This window comes from Bos mutus, chromosome 6, assembly GCF_027580195.1.
Source record: "Bos mutus isolate GX-2022 chromosome 6, NWIPB_WYAK_1.1, whole genome shotgun sequence".
In the NCBI taxonomy this organism is placed as follows: domain Eukaryota; kingdom Metazoa; phylum Chordata; class Mammalia; order Artiodactyla; family Bovidae; genus Bos; species Bos mutus.
The window spans coordinates 27,062,098-27,080,446 of record NC_091622.1 but is presented as its reverse complement, the minus strand read 5'-3'; the positions used below and the strand labels follow the sequence as shown (position 1 = coordinate 27,080,446).

Here is an 18,349-nt window from a genome sequence, read left to right as displayed (position 1 = left end):
TTTTAAAATAAGAGCAACCTCTTTGGGGTTTTTTAAATATTAAAATTTGCAAAGGACTTAGAGTACCTGACATATGGTTAAAACCACATAAGCATTTGTTAAGTAGCAATTAAACTAGCTCTCTCATGGCTAATATTATTGCTTTTTCTTTTGATCCAGCTCTTGCTTGTTAGCATCTATTTCTCTTTTACTAATTTTAAGGTACCCAAGTCACTTGTGGGTGGTATGCTTTTTTGGAATCATATAAATCATATAATGTCACGGTTCAAAATGAAGCAGATGGGATTCAAAAAAGAAAACTTTTAAAATAAGCGTGATCAGTCAGTGCTTCTGAGAACAGTTCATGGAAATAAGTTCTATGTCAGCTCATCACAAATATAGTTAATGGAGACTTTCCAGAGGATCTGGTCGGTCATGGGTAGGTGCCAGCTTTGTGACACTCCTCCAGTCTTAATATCATCTAACTAACTCCTTGTGCTCTGACCTCAGTTTCCCAAGAAAATTTTCCTACTGGGATAAATAGCTATTTGGGGAATTTTCTATTCTTCTTAACAAATTTTGATTTATCTTTTGTTCTTTTCTGATTTTTGATGGTGTGCTTTAATTTACTAGGGTTTAGAAACCTTGAGTGATCTGATAAAAGTGTGTTTTCACCCTGACAAAGGTAGTTAAGTAGAAGCTACAGAGGAAGCCAAAACAGAAGCAGTTCCCGTGACTGGAAACCTGGTCTTGCTTAGACTAGCAGGTCAGCTGTGCTTTCATTCCAAGGGATACACAGACTCTTGCTGCCCAGGGTCTATGCTGCATAAGTAGACCTGCTGATGTTATTTGAAGAAATGGAGAAAAAAGTGTTTGCAACCTGACAAAAGTACAAATGTGAGGAAATAATTAAATTAAGATGGAGACTAGGTTTAGAACCTGCTGGTGTTAATGAAGATTTATTCACTAGTGACATTTGACCAGATCTACAGGGTGGATTCTTAGGTTTCATTAGTTAAAGACATAAAGCAGTCTGTCTGATTAAAAGGGGGACAACGGTAGGGAGCACCCATAAATTATTATAGCACAATTAGGTGCAGGCAGTTTAGTGAGTGTTTATTACTAGTACAAAGGAAGATTTTCCAATTAGATTAAAAGGTTTTGAAAACAACAATTATAGTCACAGTGATTTAGACCAGTTGCCAGAATAATGCATCGTGAGAAGCTTTATTGATTAAAAGTAAACTGATAACTTATTTGTAGTGTTCATTGTTTAGCGGTAGAAGCCCTGTTGTGAACAATTTCCCTCCCAGGATCAATGAGAGGACTCAGCTAATTTCTTCTTGCTCTGAAAATTGATAAGAATATAAAGGGCAATGCTGAAAATACCAGCATGATTTATTCGGGTTAATCATCAAGAAAGTGACATTGCATAAATCATTGGGAATTTGCTTGCCAGGGTGGGCCCTTCAGGCTGGTTTCACTGTCAAAAGTTGGACCAAAAATAAAAAGACCAAAAAGAAGCCTAGGATTTGTTCAAAGCCTTTAGCTTACTGAGCTACCATTGTAAGCTTTTGTAAAACCTGGAAATGGCAAGGAATCAAAGGGAAATTACATGGACACCTTCTGTGATAGTGACCACTAGTATTTATGACAATAATTTGTTGGGATGAAGCCTTAAGATGCTGAAGCTCATGTGTCTCTTTGTCTTGAAATATCCATGTGACTTCTAGGAGAGCTGGAAACGCCCTCCACTTTGCCTGATGTCTTGGAGTAGGCATTTCATTGGCTACAAACTACCACTTTCTCAATACATGTGATTAAGTATGAAAAGAGGGAAAGGAACAAAGAGATGATAGCTGAGATTCTGGATTCTGCAGCTGCAAGCAATACTAATGCATGCTACACGCAGACACCATGACACGCATTACCGAAATTCTGCAGAAAGAATGGCATAAACATCATTTCCCTTAAAACTCTTTTTCTTTAAAAAGTAGTTCAGAAATGAACAGTGTCCCCTTTGTTTTCTTATTAAAGAATATACTGAATTTGTCTTTGATAGATTTGCCCCCTTGTGGTTCTATTCTTTCTAATTGAGTTTTTCTGACTATGACTTTCTAACTGAAGTTTTGAAGCCAGAAGCAGCAAAGGACAGAATAAGAAAACAAACTAACATTCCATCTGTTGTGACATTTAGTATTAATTTTCCTAAGAAACTGTTTATTGAATCAACTTTGTATCAGCATTAAGAACTTGAAATCTTAGTTCACATGATAGACACGCATGTCTATTTCCGTTGATTCTCGAATTCATCTGCCTTTTTAAATACCTGAACTGCTCTTCCTTGCTGCATGTGTGTGCCATTGGATGAGTTTTTCTATTTTTTGCTTTTTATTGAAGTATCCCTGGTTTGCAATATTGTGTTAATTTCTGATATACAGTAAAGGGATTCAGTTTATACACACACACACACACACACACACACATACACATACATGTATATACTTATTCAAATTCTTTCCCATTATAGATTATTCAGTTCAGTTCAGTCACTCAGTCATGTCCGACTCTTTGCAACCCCATGAATCGCAGCACACCAAGCCTCCCTGTCCATCACCAACTCCCGGAGTTCACCAAAACCATGTCCATCGAGTCGGTGATGCCATCCAGCCATCTCATCCTCTGTCGTCCCCTTCTCCTCCTGCCCCCAATCCCTCCCAGCATCAGAGTCTTTTCCAATGAGTCAACTCTTCGCATGAGGTGGCCAAAGTACTGGAGCTTCAGCTTTAGCATCAGTCCTTCCAAAGAAATCCCAGGGCTGATCTCCTTTAGAATGGACTGGTTGGATCTCCTTGCAGTCCAAGGGACTCTCAAGAGTCTTCTCCAACACCACAGTTCAAAAGCATCAATTATAAGATACTGAATATACTTCTTGTACTACACAGTAGAATCTCGTTTTCTATTTTATATATATAGTAGTTTGTATCTGCTGATCCCAAGCTCCTAATTTATATCACTTCTTTCCCCTTTATTGACCATAAGTTTGTTACCTAAGTCTTTGAATCCATTTCTCTTTTATAAATTCATTTGCATTATTGTTTAGATTCTGCATATAAATGATATGATATGGTATTTATCTTACTCTTTCTGGTTTACTTCACTTAGTATGATAATCTCTAGGTCCATCCACATTGCTGCATGGCATTATTTCATTCTTTTTTATGGCGAAGTAATATTCCATTGTGTATATAAATACACACACACACTCTACATCTTTTTTAGTCATGTGTTCATGGACACTTAGGTTGCTTTCATGTCTTGGCTATTGTAACTAGTACTCTATGAATACTGGGATGCATGTATCTTTTCAAAGTATGGTTTTCTCTGGATATATACCCAGGAGTGGGATTGCTGGATCATATGGTAACTCTATTTTTAGTTTTTAAAGTAACCTTTATACTTTTTAACATAATGGCTACACCAATTTATGTTCCCACCAACAGTATAAGAATTCCCTTTCTCCACCCCTCTCCAGCACTTATGATTTGTAGACTTTTTAATGATGGCCATTCAGACCAGTCTGAGGTGATACCTCATTGTAATTTGCATTTCTCTAATAATCACTGATGTTGAACACATTTTCATGTGCCTGTTAACCATTCATATGTCTTCTTTAGAGAAATGTCTATTAAGGCTTCTGCCCATTTTTTGATTAGGTTGTTTGCCTATTTGGTATTGAGTTGTATAAGCTGTTTGTATATTTTGGAAATTAAGCCATTATTGATCACATAGTTTGCCAAAATCTTCTCTGATTCTATAGGTTGTTTTTTCATTTATTTATAGTTTCCTTTGTTGTGCAATACCTTATTAGTTTGATTAGGTGTCATTTACTTATTTTTGTTTTTATTTCTTCTACCTTAGAAGACTGATCTAATAAAATATTGCTACAGTTTAAGTCAGAGAACATTTTGCCTGTGTTCTCTTCTAGGAATTTTATGGTGTCATTTCTTATATTTAAGTTTTTAAGCCATTCTGAGGGGGGTGTGTGTGTGTGTGTGTGTGTTTGGTGTGAGGATGTGTTCTAACTCTATTGATTTACTTGCGACTGTCCACCTTTCTCAACACCACTTGCCAAAAAGACTGTCTTTTTTTTCATTTTATGCTGCTGAGCATGTAGGCCAGATTAGAAAACTGTTGCATTTTTTCCTCTTACGAACATTCACTAAAGACTTCACACAAAAAATGCTAGGACTGATAAATAAATTGAGCAAAGTAGCAGGACACAAGATTAACATACATAAAGATATTGGATTTGGACAGAGATCAGGATTGGACAGAAATCAGGGATCAGTTGGAGAAATTAAATAGCCTGTATTGTTTATATATTAATGAAAACAATGTGGGCATCTGGCCCACAGGCTCAGCAGCTCTTGCCTCCTCCTTTGTCAAAGATTACTTGACCATAGGGGTGTGGGTTTGTTTCTAGACTCTCCATTGAGATCCACATGTCTGCTTATATGCCAATCCCATGCTGTTTTGATTTCTAAAACTTTGTAGTATCTTCTGAAGTCTGGAAAGGTTATGCCACTGGCTCTGTTCTTTTACTCAGGATTGCTCTGGCAATCCTGGGCCTTCTGTTGTTCCATCTAACTCTTAGGATTATTGTAATTCTGGGGACAATGTCATGGGTAATTTGATAGGGATCGTATTAGATCTGTAGATTGCTTTGGGTAGTATGGCCATTTTAACAATATTAATTCTTCCCATTTCTTGAATCATCTTTTATTACCTTTATCAGTGTTTTATAGTTCTTAGCATAAAAGTCTTTCACTTACTTGGTTAGGCTTATTCCTAAGTAATTTTTTCAGTGTTATTTTAAAAAGTGATTTTACTTTCTCTTTCTGATATTTCATTGTTAGGAGAGGGAAATGGCAACCCACTCCAGTATTCTTGCCTGGAGAATCCCTTGGACAGAGGAGCCTGACAGGTTACAGTTCATGGGATCACAAGAGTTGGACACTACTTAGCGACTACAGCACCACCACCACCATAAAGAAATCCAACAGATTTCTGTATTTTAATCTTGTATCCTGATACTTTGCTGAATTCATTTATCAGTTACAGTCTCTCATCAAACCCTGTCGATAGTATCTTTGAAATAGCACATATATCCTTACTGTTGTTTGTAGTTATAATTTTCATTTTCATTCTGTGCCATTATTCCTTCTATTCTAAACTAAAGCAATTATTGCACAAATAACTATATTACCTCTGTTTTACTCAAATCTCTGATTCTAAACTCTTTTGCAAGCTGCCATTTGCTGAGCACTTATGTCAGACACATTGGTGAAGGCATTAAACACAGATGCTCATCTAATCCTCACAGTCACCTGAAAGCTAGGAGGTGATAAGTGAATTGGCTCCTTCAACGTTTAGTCTAACTTCTTCCCAGTGTACCTTCCTGGGCTTGGAGGTGGGAAAGCTAAATGCCACCTTCCCCAGACTCATTTCCAACAAAGGTATCAGTGCATCACTCATATACATTCATGCAAAACTTGATTCAGAACTGAGAGAACTTGAGAGAGATGTGGAAATGGAGGTGTATGTTTTCTATCACAAAGTGTAGCAGAGATGTTGTGACTCTGGACTTGAGAGAAGCCATGGTGACTTGGTGACACAGCAGTGGCTTCCTGACTATGGCAGCAGCATCAATGCTGGTTCAATTCCACAGTGGCTTTGGGCATCATTTTTAAAATTCAGCATAAAGCCTGTTTTCTTCCATCCAGTCATTGCTTCTAAAGGTCATTTACTGTTCTGTGGTAACTCTCTCCATGCATAAACAAATAGCTGAGAAAAGAAAAGAAGCTAAAGGCAAAGGAAAAAGGAAAGATATACCCGTCAGAATGTAGAGTTCCAAGCAAGGAAAGATAAGAAAGCCTTCCTCAGTGATCAATGCAAAGAAATAGAGGAAAACAATAGAATGGGAGAGACTAGAGATCGCGTCAAGAAAATTAGAGATACCAAAGGCATATTTCCTGCAAAGATGGGCAAATAAAGGAAGGAAACAGTATGGACCTAACTGAAGCAGAATATATTAAGAAAAGGCAGCAAGAATACACAGAAGAACCATACAAAACAGATCTTAATGACCCAGATAACCACAATGGTGTGATCACTCACCTAGAGCCAGACATCCTGGAATGCGAAGTCAGGTGGGCCTTTTGAAGCATCACTATGATCAAAGCCTATTGGATGTGATGGAATTCCAGTTGAGCTATTTCAAAAGACGATGCTGTGAAAATGCTGCACTCAATATGCCAGCAAATTTGGAAAACTCAGCAGTGGCCACAGGACTGGAAAATGTCAGTTTTCATTCCAATCCCTAAGAAAGGCAATGCCAAAGAATGTTCAAACTACCACAAAACTGCACTCATCTCACATGATAGCAAAGTAATGCTCAAAATTCTCCAAGCCAGGCTTAAACAGTACATGAACTGAGAACTTTCAGATATACAACTGGATTTAGAAAAGGCAGAGGAATCAGAAATCAAATTGTCAACATTCTCTGGATCATAGAAAAAGCAAGAGTTCCAGAAGAGTATCTATTTCTGCTTTATTGACTATGCCAAAGCTTTTAACTGTGTAGACCACAACAAACTGTGAAACATTCTTAAAGTGATGGGAATACCAGACGTTACCTGCCTCCTGAGAAAGCTGTATTCAGATCAAGAAGCAACAGTTAGAACTAGACATGGAACAACAGACTGGTTCCAAATTGGAAATGGAGTACAACAAGGCTGTATATTGTAACCATGCTTAAACAACTTATATGCAGAGTACACCAAGTGAAATGCAGGGATGGATGAAGAACAAGCTGGAATCAAGATTGCCGGGAGAAATATCAATAACCTCAGATATGCAGATAACACCACCCTTATGGCAGAAAGCAACGAGGAACTGAAGAGCCTCTTGATGAAAGTGAAAGAAGAGAGTGAAAAAGCTGGGTTAAAACTCAACATTCAAAAAACGAAGATCATGGCATCCAGTCCCATTACTTCATGGCAAGTAGATGGGGAAACAACGAAAACAGAGAGAGACTTTATTTTCTTGGGCTCCAAGTACACTGCAGATGGTGACTGCAGCCATGAAATTAAAAGACTCTTGCTTCTTGGAAGAAAAGCTATAACCATCCTAGACAGCATATTAAAAAGCAGAGATGTTACTTTGCCAACAAAGGTCCATCTAGTCAAAGCTATGGTTTTTCCTGTGGTCAGGTATGGATGTGAGAGTTGGACTATAAAGAAAGTTGAGCACCAAAGAATTGATGCTTTTGAATGGTGGTGTTGGAGAAGACTCTTGAGAGTTGCTTGGACTGCATGGAGATCAAACCAGTCAATTCTAAAGGAAATGAACCTTGAATATTTATCAGAAATACTGATACTGAGGTGAAGCTCCAATATTGTGGCCACGTGATGTGAAGAACTGACTCATTGGAAGAAACCCTGATGCTGGGAAAGACTGAAGGCAGGAGGAGAAGGGGATAACAGAAGAGGAGATTGTTGCATGGCATCACTGACTCGATGGACATGAGTTTGAACAAGCTCCGGGAGTTGGTGATGGACAGGTTAGCCTGGTGTGCTGCAGTCCATGGGGTCGCAAAGAGTCTGACATGACTAAGCAACTGAACTGAACTGATACATAAACTGGCCGAGTGCTTGTAATAGTTGCAGATGAGCTCTAAACTTATCGGCTAAATTTATTTCTACAGTCTATTTGAGATAGAGTGGCTAACTATATTTTAAATATATACAGATAATCAGTAATGATTTAGGATTTAAATCCAGGCAAAACTAAGACATTTCTTTTACCCACTATGGCATCAAGTGTGAGCACTGTTCTCTCTCTCTTCATGAACTCCTCACTGCTGAAAAGATGAAGTCCAATTACCACCAGAAACCACTAGCCTTTCCTCCTCTTTTTTTTTCCCCACCAAAGCACTCTATGCCCTAGTCACGCTGAAATTACTCCTGGCCTTCCCCTTCCATTTTGTTTTCCACTCTAATTCTTTTATCTGTAATTCTTTTCATTCACTTTACTTGGCCCAATTCTACCCATACTTTGAAGAATTTATTCCAGTGTATTGCTTAGAGAAAGCTGTAGTGCTTAATGATCCTTGCTTTTTAATTTCATATCACTTAACAATATATCACTGCTTTGATAATTGAGGATAATTCCTTATATCTTACTTATCATTACCTTTTGTAATAACTCTTTAAACTTGTGTCCATTTCATCTTTATGGCTAAGTCAGAAAGATTTTGATAAATGGGCTTCCTTTATAGTCCACTTACTCATCCTCAATAATATAAATATCCTGGTGACCTGCTTCTTCTATTTGTATAGTAATTTTAAGATGATCATTTTCAAGCTATAACACTCACAAGGATTCCGTAAAATATGAATTTTACGGAATCCTTAAAATATGTTCTTAAAATATGAATTCCTGAGCCCATCCTCAAAAATTCTTATTCAGTAGAACTGAATAAGAATCTGTAAATTTGAAACTTTAACAACCTCCCAGATGATGCAAATGCTGCTAGTCTTGGAACTGTATGCTGGCCTTGTGATAAGAATAATGGACTTTTCTATAAAGTTTTAGAAATTCTTTTCAGAAGTACCATTTTACTTGATTCCCCACAATAGCTCTTTTAGAATTCTAGTATTATCCTATTTTAAAAATAAAAGGATATTACAAAGTATAAATGATTCTCCCTGGTCAAAATGGTAGTAAGCAGCAGAACAAGATTTGTAACACAGGTATGTCCATTAATTTTAAATTCTAATCTTTCCTTTGACATCATAATGCCACTAACTTCTCTTAAAACTTGAAAAGAATTTATAGTCAGTTATTTGTTACAAATGTTTTCCTTTCTTTCCATCTTGGAGCTCAGAAGTAAAAGTTTCCTGTCATAGGATAGATGTTTAATCCTTGGTTTTATTAATTTGATGTCAAATGAACAAATAAAACATGCTTTATACAACTCTGATCAAATGAAAACCTTTACAGAAGAAAAAGGAATCGAAAGGTAAACAGAAAGCATGTATTCGTTTGCATATCAGAAAATTCTAGAAAACTGCCTATGAATCAAGACTATTTTAGTTGCAAATGACAGAAACCCGACTCAAACCACTCCAAGCAAAAAAGGGAAATGTATTGATTCACAAGTCTAGAGGACAGAGCTTCAGTTACGGTTGTATCTGAGTACTTAATACTTCTCTTTTCTTTTTCTCTTCAATGGTCAGAAATTCTTTCCTCTGATCTGGATAATTCATATGAGCTATACCTTCATGGTGGCTCACAGAGTTACCAGTAGTTCCAAGTATGGATCTTAGTACCTCATGTGCCCTGTACAAAAGAGAGAGGGTCTTTCCCCATGGCCTGGCTCATAGCTATTGGCTCTATACCTCAGCCTGATTCGTATATTCACTTGAGTGACGTTTAGTTAACAACTCATGTTTAGTTTCAACTGAGTAAATCTGAAAACCTAAATTTGTAGAAGTTTTAAGTGATTCATGAATTGGGCAGCATCTTATCTGGCAAGTACAGTGATGCTCTGAGGGGTTATACAAATTAGAAGGCTTTTATAGAAAATGGGATAAGGAAGCTATCAAAGCAAGAGAGAAATGAAAGTTCATTGAAAGAAAATAAGAGCTCAGGTGCAGGTGATAATAGTTTCTCATTGGTTGAACTGTGGCAGATCCATTGGCTGGGCTTGTTGCCGGGCAGGAAGAAAATCTTCTTCTCCCTGCTGGCTAGCAAAGCAGTAACACGTCCTGTTTAGGAGCACAAGACCGTCTCCTCCAGATGGGGTCTGTAGATGACCAAAAATGGTTGGGTGTGAGTTTCCTCTATGGGCCTTCCTGACTCAAATTTTAGATGAGTTTTTCTGTTTTTAATTTTCACACACTTTAAAGTACAGAATACCAGCTGAGACATGGGGCTGAAAATGGTGAAAGGGTAACTTTTTTATAATTGGAGTATTATTACCAGAAGAAGCTGGAATGTTACCTGAAGTAGGAAGAAGCAAAAAATGTCTAATAGGCCACTAAATATTTGGGTATAAATTTTGGGAAAGGTAATATTAATCAGCATATAAGGGAACCTTTTGTTTATTTGGAGAGCTTGAAGAGATTAATTAATCTCTTAATTAATTGAAGTGGATTAAATAATCTGATTTAGATGTTTTTCAAAAGGTCTTTTATGAGGGCTATCAATATTAGTCATTTCAAGGTTACAATTATATTTTTCCAGACTAGAAACAACAAAAATAGGTGAATGTTAAGGGGAACATCTATGGAGAAAAAAATACCAATATTGGTGTTTTTCAGGTATCAGAACTATGATTATCTTTGTAATTGACTGTATTATGTCCCAAATTATTTTCTTTCTCTCTTCCTGTTAGAAGATTATGCAGTTTTATCTTTTATTATGTAACTTTGAGTGCCTTTCTATGGAAGAACTATATACTTCCCAATCTCCTGGCACCATGCAGGCCCAAATGATCTGCTCTGGGCAATGGCACTTGAGCAGAAGTAAGACTATGCCAGCTGTGAGCAGAGCTTTAGAGCTTTGACTATTTTTGTTTGGTTTCCTTTCCTCTCCTGTATAGAACATACAAGAACAGCATGTTCTAGCTAGGGCCTTCGGTCACTATTTTTAGCATTCTGAAAAGAGGGAGAAACCTGGAGGAGCAGAACTGATGGGACAAGTAGCTAAAGCAAAACAGGAATGAGGAAGAAACAAAAACCAAAATGAAAAACAAAGCCTCTTTGTTCTTATAAACTGCCAGAGATTTTGGGGAGGGTCATTTGTTACAGCAAACTAACCTAGGACAAAATTGAAACAGTTTTCTATAAATTTTGTTGAATGATCTGGAGAAAGGCCAGCGCTGTTTTTCCTTCACTAAGCCATTTTGAATAATAAAATGAAAATGAGTAAATTACCTGAACATCTGTTAAGTGTCAAGCATCATGCTAACAGCTTTACTGCTTTTATTTTTAGTTTTGTGTTCAGTCCTCTCTGAATCCCTATTATAAATATCATGAATTCCTTCACCAGTAGGGAAGCTCACTTGCCCAAGGTCGTAGATCTACTATCAGGCAGATTCAAATTAAAATTCCTGCTTCAGGTGCCAGGCTTTGAAGCATTTATGAATTTTGGAATGAACAAGTTATACATAACCTATGTATGACATGACAACCCAAACAATAACAATGAAGTTGAGGACCCTAAGAATGTAGAAATTAGAAAGGATAAGAAGGAACACTGTAAGGCACCTGCATGGAGGCATTTGGAACATTATAGACACTGAAAATAAATGCTAAAAGAATATGTGACAAATCTAAAAAGCCATGAAGAGTGTAAGAAAAATGGATATAATTTAAATATAAATTTTAGACTATAATGAGTTATTATTTCATGTTGCTTGAATAAATTTAACTTAGATTAAATACAATTGTATTATAGGTTGAATTATGTGCCCCCAACTGCCAAATTCATATATTGAATTTCTAACCCTTAAATCTCAGAATGTGACCTTATTTGGAAATAGAGTTGTTGCAGATGTAATTAGTTAAATTAAGATGAGGTCATATTGGAGTAAGGTGGGCCCCTAATTTAGTATGACAGGAATCTTTATGAAAAGGGGAAATTTGGACACAGACATGCACACAGAGATTGCCATGTGAAAATGAAGGCAGAGATCACAGTGACGCAGCAGGCGCTGATGAAGGATAAAGATTGCTGCCAGACCCCCAGAGGCTAGGAGAGAAGAATGGACAGATTTCGCTCTCCCAGCCCTCAAGAGGAACTGATATGGCTGACACCTTGATCTCTGTTTTCTAGCCTCTAGAACCAAGGGACAAAGGCACCCACTTTTTGGAACTTTATTGTCATTTAAGCCACCCAGTTTCTGGTACTTTGTTACAGCAGCCCTACAAAACTATTAGAAATAAATTATTACCTTAGAAAATAAGTTGTAAATTTATTACATACCACCACAAAGTGATAACCTGCTTATCAATAAGATAGAACATTTATATAAATTCATAAAGCTAAATTAAGCTGTGAAGGACAACTGTGATATATTTATGCTTCTCGTCTTTGAGGCTGACTTCAGAGGGAGATCCTAATAGAAAGCATGACAAAATTTCAGTTACTTATATCAAAGGGATAAACACTCAAGGTTACATCAATAATTGTAAGACCAGGATGCTTTTCCAAATTTAATTTTTGGTATTTCCCAAGAGTGTTTAATATCTCCTTTAAATTTTTAGTTGCTTTAAAAATGTAAGCATAGTGGGAAGGGCAGAAGAACTTTGGCCTCTCATAGAAATAGTGTATTCTTTCATGCTCTCTAGCATTCAGCTGAAAATGGCCTGAGAGAGTTAATTCACATCCCAGATGCCAAACTTACTCCCTGGGAGTAAATGACTCATTGACTGGACAAGGTCATTCATCATTTTAACCATTAAAATAACATTTTATATTGTCAAGTGCTACGTGGTTTCTCAATTCTTAAAATCCCCTGGTGAAATAAAGGGGATGACAAACAAATTATGTCTGATTTACAGAGCGGGGAACTGGGACTCAGGCAAGAGACAAAGCCATCGTTGGTAAGGACTGTCCCAGAAGGCAGGCGCTGTGGCTTGGGTCTTTGTTTATCATGTAGAGAGCAAACACAAACCTAAGGGATAGTAACTATACCTGAAACGCTTTCATTTCTTGAAACTCTATTCCCCACCCAAGCTGATTCTTGGCAGCAGCCATCTGTCAAAGAAGCAAAAGGTACAGAGAAAGTTAAGCACAAATTATGCACTGTGTTAGAATCTAAACGAAACGCACTGCAACTTAAAGTCAACTTCCCAAAACAGCGTCCAGGGAACTAAGGACACTTTACTGTTGTTCAGTCGCTCTTCTTCCCTTCGCTCAGTCGTGTCGACTCTTTGCAACCCCATGGACAGTAACCTACCAGGCGCTGCCCATTTGCGACCCCATGGACAGTAATCTACCAGGCGCCGCCCATGGGATTTTCCAGGCAAGAATACTGGAGTGGGCTGCCATTTCCTTCTCCAGGTGATCTTCCCAAGCCAGGGATCGAACCCGGGTCTCCTGCATTGCAGACAGATGCTTTACCGGCTGAGCCACCAGGGAAGCCCGCTAAGGCAGTCGCTAAGGAATGGCAAATTCTTTGAGACCCCATGAGCGAGCTGCAGCACACCAGCCTCCCCTGTCCTTCAATATCTTCCAGAGTTTTCTCAGATTCGTGGGCACAGTATGCCACTATTTTGACAGGTGAATCCAGTTAAAAGTATCAGTAGTAACATGACAAGGGGGCCAAGAGAGACAAAGCTTCAGAAAAAAAGTACAAAGAACAAGTATTCAACTTCTTACTATAATTTAATCTAGAATTTCATATTAATTTGAAAAAAAAATCACTGTTTCCACTTTGTCACTTAATAGTGAGGTCATAAAACCATTTAACTTCAGCTTCTTCAGCGTTACTGGTTGGGGTATAGACTTGGATTACTGTGATAGTGAATGGTTTGACTTCGAAACAAACAGATCATTTTGTCATTTTTGAGACTGCATCCAAGTACTGCATTTTGGACTCTTTTGTTGACCATGATGGCTACTCCATTTCTTTTAAGGGATTCCTGCCCACAGTAGTAGATATAATGGTCATCTGAGTTAAATTCACCCATTCCAGTCCATTTTAGTTCGCTGATTCCTAGAATGTTGACGTTCACTCTTGCCATCTCCTGTTTGACCATTTCCAATTTGCCTTGATTCATGGACCTAACATTCCAGGTTCCTATGCAATATTGCTCTTTACAGCATCGGACCTTGCTTCTATCACCAGTCACACCCACAACTGGGTATTGTTTTTGCTTTGGCTCCATCCCTTCATTCTTTCTGGAGTTATTTCTCCACTGATCTCCAGTGGCATATTGAGCACCTACCGATCTGGGGAGTTCCTCTTTCAGTATCCTATCATTTTGCCTTTTCATACTGTTCATGGCTTTCTCATGGCAAGAAAACTGAAGTGGTTTTCCATTCCCTTCTCCAGTGGACCACATTCTGTCAGACCTCTCCACCATGACCCACCCGTCTTGGGTGGCCCCACATGGCATGGCTTAGTTTCACTGAGTTAGACAAGGCTGTGGTCCATGTGATTAGATTGACTTTTTTATGTGATTATGATTTCAGTGTGTCTGCCCTCTGATGCCCTCTCCCAAATCCATTCTAAAGGAGATCAGTCCTGGGTGTTCTTTGGAAGGACTGATGCTAAAGCTGAAACTCCAATATGTTGGCCACCTCATGCAAAAAATTGACTCATTGGAAAAGACTCTGATGCTGGGAAGGATTGGGGGCAGGAGGAAAAGGGAATGAAAGAGGATGAGATGGCTGGATGGCATCAAGGTCAGGGCAGCTGGCTGATTTTCAAATTTCTGAAGTTGAATATTGGACATTTCATGTCTGCTTCAAACTGAATCCTAAAATGCAAGCAGTCAGTGCAGAAGTGATTTGATGTAGTTTAATGTTTCTTGCCTTTATTTTATAAAGTTTGAAATGTTCTCACCCATTTTGCTGCTGCCAATCAGAGATCCAGCATTGCCCTGATGTCCCACTGAATCTAAAATCAATGGCCATGCTGCCTGTTTTTAGAGAACATGATTGCTCTTTGAAAGCAAGCTCTGGGTAAAGATGACCCTTCTGAGTTTGATCAATTTTTACCACAATAAGGCAGAAAAGTTAAGAATCAGTGTGATGATCTATTTAGATGTCACTCAGGTCTAGAGCTCTTCTGGCATAAAGACTTATAGATAGAAATTACAAATTGGGGGTGACAAGTGTGGAAACAGCTGCCACAGATGTATAACACAGAGCATACCAATATTTATTTCAGTGATTTTACAATTCAAGAAATGAACACATAATTAGACCCAATTGTATGATCCAAACCACACTCTTTAACATAATCATAGAATTTCTTGTTTGGTGGTTAGATCATAGTATCTCCTGAGTTTAATAACTTTCCAGCAGACCAAGCAAATAAATTAGCATTATATGCTCTCACATGGAATAAATAAGGGAAAGTTCTCAGATGCTCTTTCATCTGAATTTTAAGATAAAATTCCATTACAAATATTTGGGGAAAAGTTTATACTTTAATGAGAAATAAAACTTAAAATGAATGTACACAATCCATTTGGTGGGGAATTTTTTTATTCTTTTATTGTTAAAATTCACAGCATAAAATTGACCATTTGAACTACTTTATACAGTTCAGTGGCATTTTACTAATGAATATGTGCAATAAATAAATAAAGTAAATATGTAAATAAATATACTATTCCCAGTGTTATGAAACCATCACCACTTTCTCATTCCAGAACAATTTCATTACCACAAAAGGAAACTCCATATCCGTTCATGAGTCACTACCCATTCCTCCCTACCCACAAACCCTGGAAGACTACTACCAGTTTGTCTGTTCTTGAATATTTCATATAAACAGAATCATACTGAATATGGCCTTTTGTGTCTGGTGCTTTGGGTCTAACTTTTCACTTAGCATAAGGTTTCTAAGGATATACATGTTATATATTATATCAGTGCTTCAGTCCTTTTTATGGCTAGATAGTATTCTATTGTGTAGATATATCACACTTTGCTTATCCATTTATAAGTTGATCAACATCTGGTTTGCTTATATCTTTTTGACTATTCTGAATAGTGCTGATATGAATATCCATGTATAAGTTTTTATTTGAACGTCTGTTTTTAATTCTTTAGAGGATTTCCCTAGGAATGGGATAGCTGGGTCACGTGGCCATGCCAGAGGGGACTGCAAAGCCGCAGTTTTCCAGTCACAGCACTGTTTTACATACTCAATGGCAGTATACGGGCATTCCAGTTTCTCCATGTTTTTGCAATATTATCGACTACTTTTCTTGTTATTTTTATAGTCATCTTACTGGATATGAGGTGGTATCTTATTGTTTTGATTTGCATCTCTCACATGAAAAATGATGTTGAGTATCTTCCATGTGCTTCTTGACCATTTATGAATCTTCTTTGGAGAAATCTCTAAGTACTTTACAAAATCTTTAACTGAGTTGTCTTTTGTTGTTGAGTAGTAAGGTTGTTTACATATTGTGGATACTACATCCTCTCTCTCTCTCTCTCTCTCTCTCTATATATATATATATAATTTACAAATATTTTCTCCCATTATGTGGGTTGCCTTTTCACTTTTTTGAAAGCATCATTTGTACAAATGTTTAATTTTTATGAAGTCCAATACATATTTAAACTTTGTTGCCTGTGTTTTTGGTATCATATCTAAAAAAATATTGCACATCCACGGTTATGAAGATTTACTTCTGTTTTGTCCTAAGAGTTTTTTTTTTCCCCCCTTAACTATAGTATAGTTGATTTACAATGTTGCTGCCAATCTCTCCTGTATAACAAAGTAACTAGTTATGTGTGTGTGTGTGTGTGTGTGTATTCTTTTCCATTCTGGTTTATCATAGGAATATAGTTCCCTGAATATATAATAGTTCCCTGTGCTATAGTTTAGCTCTGGCACTTAGTTTTTTGCTCCATTTTGTTGTAATTTTTGTATATGGTAGGAGGGAAGGGTCTAATTTAATCTTTAGCATGTATTTATTCACCTGTCCTAGTATCATTTATTAAAGACACTATTCTTTCCCCACTGAACTGTTCTGGCATCTTTGTCAAAATAAACTGATCATAGATATATTGATTTATTCTCAATTATATTCCATTAATCTAATATACAATATTTGTTTTTCTCTTTCTGACTTACTTCACTTTGTATGACAGACTCTAGGTCCATCCACTTCACTATAAATGACCAGATTCTGTCCCTTTTATGGCTGAGTAATAATCCATTGTATATATGCACCACAACTTTTTTATCCATTCATCTGTCAATGGACTTTTAGGTAGCTTCTATTCTATGTCCTAGTTATTGTAAATAATGCTACAATAAACACTGGGTTGCATGTATCTTTTTGAATTTTTGGTTTGCTCCAGGTATATGCCCAGGAGTGGAATTGCTGGGTCATATGGTAGTTCTATTTTTAGTTTTTTAAAGAACCTCCATACCGTTTCCCATAGTGACTGTATCAATTTACATTCCTGCCAACAGTGTAAGAGGATTCTCTTTTCTCCACAACCTCTCCAGCATTTCCTGTTCATAGATTTTTTGATGATGGTTATTCTGTTTTGAACTGTGGTGTTGGAGAAGACTCTTGAGAGTCCTTTGGACTCCAAGGAGATCCAACCAGTCCATCCTAAAGCAGATCAGTCCTGGGTGTTCATTGGAGGGACTGATTTTGGAGCTGAAACTCCAATACTTTGGCCACCTGATGCGGAGAGCTGACTCATTTGAAAAGACCCTGATGCTGGGAAGACTGAGGTCCAGAGGAGAAGGGGATGACAGAGGATGAGATGGTTGGATGGCATCACTGACACAATGGACATGGGTTTGGATGGACTCCAGGAATGGGTGATGGACAGGGAGGCCTGGTGGGCTGCCGTTCATGGGGTTGCAAAGAGTCAGACTCAACTTAGCAACTGAACTGAACTGATTCTAACAAGTGTGAGATTATATCTTATTGTAAGTTTTATTTACATTTCTCTAATAACTAGTGATGTTGAGCATCTTTTCATGTGCCTCTTAGCCATCTGTATGTGTTCTTTGGACCAATGTCTATTTAGGTATTCCTCCTTTTTTTGATTGGGTCATACGTTGTTTTGATATTGAGTTGCATGAGCTGTTTGTATATTTTACAGATTAATCCCTTGTTACCTGCTTCATTTGCCAATATTTTCTCCCATTCTAAGGGTTGTCTTTTTGTCTTATTTATGGTTTCCTTTGCTGTTCATAAGCTTACAAGTTAAATTAGGTCCCATTTGTTTATTTTTATTTTCATTCCTCTAGAAGGTGGGTCAAAAATCTTGCTGTGGTTTATGTCAAAAAGTGTTACTCTTGTTTTCCTCTATGAGTTTTGTTGTGTTTGGTTTGACATTTGGTCTTTAATTAATTTTGAGTTTATTTTTGTATATAGTGGATATACTTAGTGTTTTAATTCATTCTTTTACATGCAGCTATCCAGTTTTCCAATGAGTCAACTCTTCACATGAGGTGGCCAAAGTACTGGAGTTTCAGCTTTAGCCTCATTCCTTCCAAAGAACACCCAGGGCTGATCTCCTTTAGAACTGAACTGACCCAGTTTTCCCAGTACCACTAATTAAATAAATTTTCTCCATTGTGTAT

General features: G+C 37.4%; 1 non-coding gene across 1 annotated transcript; it reads right to left on the bottom strand.

The window, feature by feature from the left end:
• Nucleotides 1-13,119: 13,119 nt before the first annotated feature.
• On the bottom strand, nucleotides 13,120-13,191 carry TRNAC-GCA (transfer RNA cysteine (anticodon GCA)). Its single transcript has one exon. It is a non-coding gene; the product is annotated as a tRNA-Cys (tRNA).
• Between the last annotated feature and the right edge of the window lie 5,158 nt (nucleotides 13,192-18,349).